Consider the following 10230-nt stretch of genomic DNA (forward strand, 5'->3'; position numbering starts at 1 on the left):
TAATTTGACAGCCAAATTATCTGCAGAGGTGTCTTTCTGTCCATAACAAACAGACCAGGGAATTAAAACCTGTAGAAACACCAAAACAAGCAACGATTCAAAGACAAGGTTAGGTTGACACAGGACAGGACGTCTCCAGCAGCTGGGAGCTGAGCTGTCTAACATTTCCTCAGCTTGTCTCTCTTATAACTTCAGATCCAGACGTCCGACGACTAAAATCCTTCATCTGGTTCAAATATAGAGCTGAAAACCACCAAGGTGTAAAAAGTGTATGTGGCTTAAAACTAGATAAAAGTCAATGTTGAGATTCTGTCAGACAAACACACTGACACATGATCAAAGAGGATATGATGTCACTGACAGGAGACCAATGACACGGAGCGTTACCATGACTAAAATCACAGATTTCTCTGGTTTGAGAATTGATGGAAACATTTGGGAAAATGTAAGAACACAACTCAACAACATGTAGAACACAGGTCTAGGTGTTTTAGACATTTTAATGTGGAAAAGTCACAGATTATAACTTTAATGTACTTTCTTAAACATTTTCTTTTCCACACTCATGATGAATGATGCTTTGTTTCAACAGTATGTGGGATGTTTGTCCTGACGTTTACCTCAATATGTTAAGATAACGTTTGAAATTCCACACATTAAACGCCTCCATGGGAGGTTGAATTTCCCGATTACATGCATACTTTGCATTGACTTTAGTGTGCTGACCTATTGCTTACCCTCCCTTGTGGAAAAACACTCTGCAGCAGTGAAAACTCATAGGAAACACCCCTGCTGGGAGGCTGTGGGCTCTCTGACAGAAGAATGAATTTCTTCAGACATCCAGAGCAGGACGCAGAGTCAGTTGTCTGGGCTGGTCTCAATGCATTCGTGTAACTTCAAACATAACTTTAAAAGTAAACATCTTTTCATTACTCAGAAACAGTAGGTCACAGAAAAACTGCCTCTGGGACCACAGGTTAATACACTAAGATCCCTGTGAGCGTAGCATGTGAAAGTGAAGGAGAGGAAAATGACAAAGAAGAATGTGCGACACGGATTAGTGAAGGAAATTAATTCTTTGTACAGAGCAAGACTAATCAAATGTGAAGCAGTGAAATGAATTGTCTGTAGAAACGTTTGTAGCAGCTGGGAAAAAAAACCAAAACCCTTCAAGAGAAATCCTGATCAAGAATTCAAAGTATCATATGATATGAACTCCCCAAACTCTATTAGGAACACCTGCACAACAGCATCTCAAATCTATCAGGGATAACATGGGAACTCATCGAGAACTTTATTAGGAACATCTGAACACTCGCTTATTAATGCGGTTATCCCATCAGCCAATCGTGTTGCAGCAACGCAGAAACAGGTCAGGGGCTTCAGTCGATGTTCACATCAAACTACGCTGGCCCTGAGACAAAGTCTCCACACACCTTTGGGATGTGGTCGAGCAGGAGATTGGCAGTGTGAATGTGCACCTGACTAATTTGCAGAAATGAAGTGATGCAATACGTCAACATGGAGCAAAGTTTTTCCATCGTCTTGTAGAATCCGCTCCATGAAGAAGTGAGGCTGTGTGACACTGTCACGATGTCGGATGTCCATATTAAACATGGCCGAAGTTTCAAAGTATGAGACAAAAGCTCAGACCGCTCTCAACTAAGTTTCCAGTGGGTTTTTCCACCTCCACGACGAGCGGACGTCAGCTCGTCACAGACTTTATTATGTGGTCATCTCTAAGCACAGCTCCTTGTACCAAACAGTCCACTAGAGTAGTATTGTAGGCAGTTAATGTCTTGCTGCTCCATTTGTGTGAGCATCACATCCATCCATCCTGTTTGAAATCTATTAGTAGAGGCATCTCAGACATAGGTGCTCAAATAACCTCATTTCATCCGTGTGTTTACCCATATGCTCCTTCCCCATTGTTGGTGGCTTTACTCCATGAGATTTATTTTTGTGATCAACAGCCTTTAGTAGATTTGATTTTTAGAATCTACATCCTCTGGAGTCTTCCCTATTATAAAGAATATTGGCTCAGTGTTGTACCATGAAAATTAGCTTGAGTGGGGTTTTAATATGATATAGAGCTGGAAATGAGCACAATGAGTCCCCTTACTCCAAGAAGAAAGACAGTCATTGTTCCAGTTTCCTCATACACCCCCCAGAATAAATGGGTTGTTGGTCATTGCCTAACTACATTACCAATATGGCTGCATTTTCATTTGCCATTTGAGGTTTAGGCAACCACAGTTGTTTCACTGCATGAAAAGCAAGGGTCATGCACTGCATGTTCCATACGGGTTGGTATTTACCCCTCCCACAGCGCTGGACTAAACAGCCTGAGCTACAATGCTAATCAAGCTAAGCCTAAATTCAATCAGGAAGATTGTCTTTAAGCCTCTTCTATTCACATTTCTCTTGCTCTCTGACCCACTTCTTGTAATCAGCTGACTTTTTTTGGTAACCAATCAGATCTCGCCACAAACTTTAAAAACTATTCACCCCTCTCCTACTGTCAGCTGTCATTTCAGTGTGTATTTCTGCAACCCTCCTCCGCTCGTCATCACATCCAGAGCTCCAACTTCTCTTCTTCCCATCACTACCAGTGTCTAGACGCCGGGGGGTTTCCTATACTTCACACAGCCTCACCCCCTTTTCACATATTGGGTCTAATCGCCAAAGACTCTCACATCTCTCACCTTTCCTCTTTTCCTCTCTCTTTTGTTTTGCACATGTCAATAAAAGTTTATTCATTGACTCAGAATGAAGTTTCTCCTGATTGAATTGTTGCCGGCAGTTGAACGCTGTGTTTCAGATTCAAACTATCTTTTGTAACAAATGTGGTTGATGCAAATGTGGTTGATGCATGCAGATATTTTTTTTTCCTGGTCTCAATTCGAGGCCAATTTATTATTGTATAGTTCTGGAAATTCAGAAACACATCAACATTTTCCTCCATCTCTCTGTTCAAGCGCTGGCTGATAGTGATCGGCTGTGCCCACAAAGATCAGCACAGCTCAGGTCAAAGTTAAACAACTTGCATGAAGTTTCTATTTGGGCATCTGTAGCCTCTCCAGTGTTTGTGCCTCTCCACCAGTCTGAGGCTTGTGTGTAAAGACCACAGCTGGGTCGGATTTCCAACTTCAACATAATTGGAAAACTGTGTGCAGAGTGAAGGGAGCTCCAGTCTCTTGTGAGGTCCTCACCTCACAGGCTGCTGAACAACTGTGTATGACTCAAAAATTAAAGATAGGAAGAATGTGTCGCAGGCTTTGGTTTCGATCTTTCTCTTATTACAAACCGCTTTAACTCACCAGCTGCAGTAGATTGTGCCACTTTAACCCAACACAGAAACACTGACTGCTCGGATGGAATGAATAATAAACTGGCAGTGTATTTCCTGGCAGAGCAAGGGTTGCATGGTGATTCTGTTAAACTGTAAAACAAGCAAAGGGTCATGAAATCTGTCAGTCTGTCAAACAGTGGTAAGCAACATAACACAGGCACTTCACCGGCACTGACCTCCTCTCTTAGAGTTTGCTCTGAAAAATGTAATTAAAACAACCAGATAAACACCAGAACAAATGAAAGAGAAATACACAGAGCAGCGTGAGGTCCACTGACTTCACCTCCATGCACCTCGCCGCTCCCTCAGGAGCAGGCTGGACATTAAGGATTTTTTTGGTGGTTGCTCAGATTTTATGGATCCAATAGTGACTTCCTTCGTCTCAAAGTACACACACTAAATGAATTTTGCTGACACTCATGTCAAATAACGGAGGGAATAAACTCAGACTTTCCTGCAAATTATAACTTGAAAACAATCCAAGAAAAACTTGATGTAACCTAAGAACGCTCTGTGATGATCTTTTGAACATGGAACTGCAGTGGTCCCACCCTGCTCTAGAAATTCAGTTGACCTGACTGGCTTTTATCGAAGAGAAATTCAGCTGAAATCAGAAATCAGGTTTCTCTAATCCCCAACCACAATTACAAAAATGAAGTTCCTTGTTTTAATGAAAGGTAGGTCACTGCAGAAAGCTGTCACAACCTGAGGACACTGAAACACCGACATATTTATCACCTTGTGAAGCTGATTTGTCAAATGTGTCGGTGAGCAGTTGGCTATTTGTACATCCAGCAGACGTAGAGCAACATTAGCATTCATTTGGAGTTGTATATATCTGTTCAGCTGGTGAATGTAAGCAATGGGTAAGTAATTGGTCTCTGCTAATCACTGAGGAATAACTAGTCTGTGTCTCTTTAGCTGCTAACTGCTCACCAGCTAGTTGCTAAAGTATCTGCTGTTTGATGAGAGCAGTGAGAATCAACCAAAATAGTGAAGTTATAGAACCAAGACAAGAGATAGTCAGGAGAACATGCCTTTGTCTCCTCAAGTCACCACTATCACATTAAACCTGGTCATTTGATCCATTATTATTAAAGAAAAAATATCTGGCAGCTCTCAGTGCTTGTGAATTCATGGATTTTAGACACCAAAAGTCCAAAAGGTCCTTCATTCCACACACAACGAAATTAGCATTGGGGCTTAAAAGACAAGTTCACAGTGTTTCATATCCATCATAGCAGTCAGGTCTCCATAAACCAAGTGGTTATCTTCCAAAGTCTTTATAATACCAAATTTCCTGTGTTTCATGGACTGAGCTACAGTGGAAGAGGAGCAAGAAAATTAGTGGTTTCTTCAGATACATTTTGGAATATCATTTTCGTAAAACAAGGACTGAATTTGGTCCCCCATCACTTGCATTGAAAGTGCATGAGGTAGGGACCTCTTCCTGTGTGGAATGAACTGGACTTAATGGAGCAGTAAGGAAAAGAGGGACAGGCCATTAGCACAGAGATACTAAGCTGGAACATGAAGGCACAAAGGTCAGGATGCTGAAATTCTTAAAGAAACTAGGATTTACCTAATCTATTACACATGTCACAAACTCACCAACAGCAATAATATATCAAAATCAGAGATTAGAAATGGTTTCATAAGGATAAAATAACAAAAACATGTAGACAAATTACTCAAGATACAAAATAAATTAGACCATGACAGTGATCTAATGTTGAAGAAATGAAAGCTTGCATGATAGTTTGTGTCTCTGAAGCTCTGACATGAATGCGTGTTGGCAACGTTCCTTAAATGATAGAAGGATGGAACCGTCCAACTGACATGAGTTTCAAAATAAAGGTAGTGGTCTCATTAGACGCACAAAAGGCATTTGATGAATTAAATTGGGACTTTTTATTTTCTACTGAGAAAATGGGTCAAATTTGAATCATTTATCCACTGACCACCAGTGGCCTGATATCACAAGGCTTCACTTCACTTCCATTCAAGTGAATGGGAAAGTAGTCTCAGACATTCAGTGTTAAGTAGGAGGTTCAGAACAAGTAAACTATCACCACGGGCATTGGGTCAGGATGCAGGGAAAGAATGAAGGACAAACATCGATCCAATTCAACAAGGGTTTATTCTCAAATAATTGTTTCCATCATGGAAGTGTAAACTCACATGGGCTGCTGGAAAGGAAAAATAAAGAATAAAGATTAGATTTATTCCAACTGATCAAAGTATTCTCATTATGTACTTCTTAAAGAAAAAAGGATAGAGAAAATTCTCAAGACTAACAGACAAACTATAAGAACTAAAGAGTAACAATCCTTTTACCAGGAACTGCCACCCAATGTGAAGGTGAAGGGGAGTCTATGAATGGAGTGAAGCCCTTAAATAACCTTGTAGTGCCCAGGTAAACTCAATCAGGTAAATGAAGGGTAATAAGGGTGAAAACAAGAGCCAATCAGTGATAAGGAAAGGAAAAGAAATGAGGTAAGTGAAGAAAGGAAGAAGAAAATGAAAGAAGATAGGGATCTTTACTACATTTGGTGTCCATTGTATGTGTATATATACACAGATGAGCCACTACATTAAAACCAGTTACCAGTCTTCATGCTGAACACTTCAATAACAACAACTAACCTCAAACAGGTGAAGTTGCAGGAAGGAAAAAAAACCATCATCTCTGTGCTGAACATGTCCACGACATCAAAAGTTGAGCTATCATGCGATGATACCAGGCCGCGGTCCTTTGGGACCAGTGTTCTGCTCAGGCATTGATGATGTATTTAAGGCAATCAGCCACACCAGTCATAATAAATTACCCTCGTCTTTTCTGATAGAAGATATGGGAGCTGTCAGCACTAAAAACACACAAGAGACTCAGAACATGTGGATACTTAATCATAGTGGCAGCGCTATGAGGGGTCCATGTTGAGGCTCAGAAAATTCCTGCAGGTCAATTTCTTTCAACAAGTAAAAGTGTTTTGACATTATAGTGAGTGTAAAGCAATTTCTGTGAATTCCTCTTCATATGTTTGACTAATGTAAATAAACATGTTATACCCTGTGTGTTTGTGTGTGTTTACATGTGGGCCTTCACCACCGCTGAGGACATTTCACTGTGGGTGGTTGTGACTGTTGAGGACAAAATTTGGAATGAATAGCTTGTTATACAACAATAAGTCTATGTCGTGGAAAATGTATTTTGTTTATATCTGATTTATTAAATTGTATTTGATTTATTATTAAGATTATAAAACCTCTTTAGAGAGCTTTAGTTTATCTGTCTGGGCCACATGTTTCCTGTTTTGTGTCACTAGCTTTGTTTTCTGCTCCAGCAGGCAGAGATTTTCAGAGAAAAAGCTAAAAAAACAAAGTGTCCAGTGTCCACTACCAGCTCAGCAGCAAACAGCAGACGGACACAGTTAGAGAGCAGCTGATGGACAGAGTGAAGCATTTAGTCAGGCACTCTTTGTAGTGGAGACCACAAAGAGAGCTAAAAGACTGAGAAGACTGGACTTACATTTGCCAGGTGGCCAGAGACATGACTTTAACTGCTGGACGTGTAAATAAGCAACATGCTTGCAAGTCCAAAAAAGATGTCCATATGAAATTGATGCATAGTGTAATATTGGTCACTGATATCATGATATACATCATTATGTGTTTATACTTTATTATGTTGAACATTTAATTATGCATGGATAAAATAGCTATTTTTTGCATCAATCTACATTCAAAATCCCAGAATGACAAAGTGAAAATGTGTTTTTAGAAATTCTTGCAAATTTATCAAAAATCAGAAAACTGATACCTGAAAAACTCATATCTTGCATTTGCTAAAGTGTTCAAACCCTGACTCTTCAGCTCTGTAAATTCTGGTCAGATGCATTGTGTTTCCTATAATTAGGGGTCCACGCCTGAGTGGGCTGGGGTCCACACATGCTAAACAACGCGACTCACAGGTTTCTGATGGGCAGTTTTTGAAGCTCAGAGTGAGCTGCTCTCACCATTTTGATGGGGTCTGACTCCGCCCCTAACTCCCAGCTAATCCAAAAATGGTCAAAGAGGAGTGCCATGTGTGGAGCTGAGACTTCGGCGCATGCCAGTTTGTGGCCAGCAAACACTCACCTACCTGTCACTCAAAGAGGCCACGCCCTCAATTCTACATAAATTTAAGCCTTAATAAAATGTAAACAGGTGAGTTATATAAACAGTTCTCATGAAGGAGGAAATTAGCTCTAGAGACCAAAAGTGTTTTTGTACCAAGCTGTAAACATGTTTATTTCTGCTGTAAAGTTGGACATTTTAACATGGGAGTCTATGGGGACTGACTCACTGTTGGAGCCAGACTCTGGTGGTCATTACTGTGGTTTTTGGTACTTCCGTGTGGATTTCATTTTTCAGCCTTGGGGGTTGCCGCTTGGTATTAGACCGGAATTTGTCCAACTGGTGGGGAGGACGGCAGGATTATGATCCACTCTGTGCCTTGAGGCAAAAGGTCACATCACTGGGGCTTTTAAAGGAGCAAGCTTGACCACACTTGCAGTAGTGAGGAGATTTTATCATGCATAGCTGTGGTGTTACTTTGATGAATCTGCTCTGGACATTTGATCTCATAACAATGTGGTCAGCTTCCCACAAAATAAACAGCACATTTTTAACACTGTTAAACCCGAAGCCACATTCTGTCAGGCACTATGAGGAAAAATGCACATTGTATTTGTGGGAAGAGAGATTTTCTCGTCTATTTTCATCTTTGGCTTATTACCTACTCAAAAACCCTCACAAACACAGATACATATACATGTGGATTGAGGAAAGGCTCATCTGCTTGGGTCAGTGAGGACAAATTAGATCCCTAGGGATCTAATTTGAAGCTTGCTCCGTATAGAATCTAAACAACAGTTCAAGTCATCCTCCCTTATCCAGAATCAGTAAGATGGTTAAAACAAATTTAATACTGTATTTTAGATACCTTATATAAGTGAACACTCAAAATGTAAGAAAGGAAATGGGGTTTAAGCTCATGCAAAAATCACAAGAGAATGATGTAAATAAGCAAATCTCAGCTGTATAATGTCTCAAGTTGGAATGTGGAAAAAAAAAAGCTTTCGCAACAACCCTCCAACCCCTCATATGGATGGTGCATATGACAGTTTATTCCTGTGGTGAGACAGGCACAGCAGGAGATGCAGAACTGAAAACTTGTGATAGCACAATATGCATGTGATACCAGACACCGGTGTAAAACTTGACATGACGGTTCATCAAACTTGTTTTGGACATGAATATAATCAGGTCGGCATGTGAGGTCATGTGAGGTTGATGGATGGTAGAGAAAGAGGTATCATGTAAATGCAGTTCCTCAAAAGTGTAAAACATGAAAGCGGTTTCTTCTTTACCCACCTGCAACCCACCTGGTCAACTGCATGTTGCCAGAAAATCCAGAATATTTTGGAAACTATGTTGCTAAAAATCAAATCCTGCAACATATACAGGTACATGTCAGGTGGAGGCAACTAAACAAACTGAGGTTGATGCACGGATAGCCCGGTTCCACACAGATCATTTTGGGTCGGACCGCAACAGTGGGGCCAGCCCTATAATCGGGAATGTCACCGACTGATCATATTTCCACCACTGGTCAGCGGAATGCTATGTCGCTGAGTTGGAGTTTCTGGATCAAAGCAGTGTTGACAACTTAACTCATTGTCTCTAGATTTAGAGACTTGTTTTCATCCAGACTGGGTATAAACCTGGACCAGGTCTGGACCTTGTAAGGAAGCTGACCAGGGGCTTAGGACTACACCTTTTGTTATGGACAGTCTACTGAGCTGCTCTGGTTTACCAGCTGCTTGAGAACTGCAGGGAAGATGAGGAGTGCTTCCAATACACTGAGCCTGTCCTCCATTACAGCAAATGAACTACTTTCATTCCATGTATCATTATTACTAAAGGAGGCAGATGAATAACTAAACATAAGACACACTGAGCAGAGAGAACAGGAGGGAGAGAGGGAGAGAGAGAAGTCATCGCTAATGAAGCTTTGTACTTAGTCTTGTTTTTATCTGTTCAAGTAGCTCTGACATTGTGCTCATTGATGGTTGTTTCCATGGCTGGAAAAACAGTCTAACCTATCAAAGCTTTGAAGGCAGGATTTACAATGGGAACATCACCTTCCATATGTCAGAGCTAAAGATAAAATACAAAGAGTAACTGGTGAAATACTCTCAGTTAGGGAGAGGCCACAGAGGAGACTCTGTGCACAGCGTGTTTTTAAATAAATCTTTTTTATTGATGTTGTATCCCTGGAATAACATCATTTTTGGTTTTCTAGAAAATTATTTTTTGGGAAATACAGTGACTATACATCTGTCATCACTTCAACAAAAGTAAGCACACCTGTGAGTTCCAATTAATGCTCATTGTATAAGCTGCTACAACTGTCCAAAATAAGTTGTAATCACCAGGCTTTCAGTTTTTGGCTGATGTGCTGGTTCATCTTGGCTCCACATTGAACTGTGTGAAAAATGAAAAAGCAGCTTGTGAAACTTCAGAGAGACAGGCAGCAGGCACAACACTATCAGTAACCCACAAAAAATTGCTGCAACAGTAGTTGCGAGCTATAGGAATAGCCACAGTACCAAGTTGCAGTGTCCGTCGCCGAAAGTTACCATTTACACAACCTCGTGCAGAAAAACTGACCAGTGCTTCTTGCCTAGCACACAGTTTATCTGTGGAAATGTATGTTTCAGTGAAGGATCAGTAAGCGTGCTGCAAATGGCATTAAGTCAACCTCTACAGCTTGCATCAGAGAAACAAACCACTCCTAAAAGAAACAACAAGATTAACCTTTGCAGAAGAGCCTG

This window comes from Seriola aureovittata, chromosome 2, assembly GCF_021018895.1.
Source record: "Seriola aureovittata isolate HTS-2021-v1 ecotype China chromosome 2, ASM2101889v1, whole genome shotgun sequence".
In the NCBI taxonomy this organism is placed as follows: domain Eukaryota; kingdom Metazoa; phylum Chordata; class Actinopteri; order Carangiformes; family Carangidae; genus Seriola; species Seriola aureovittata.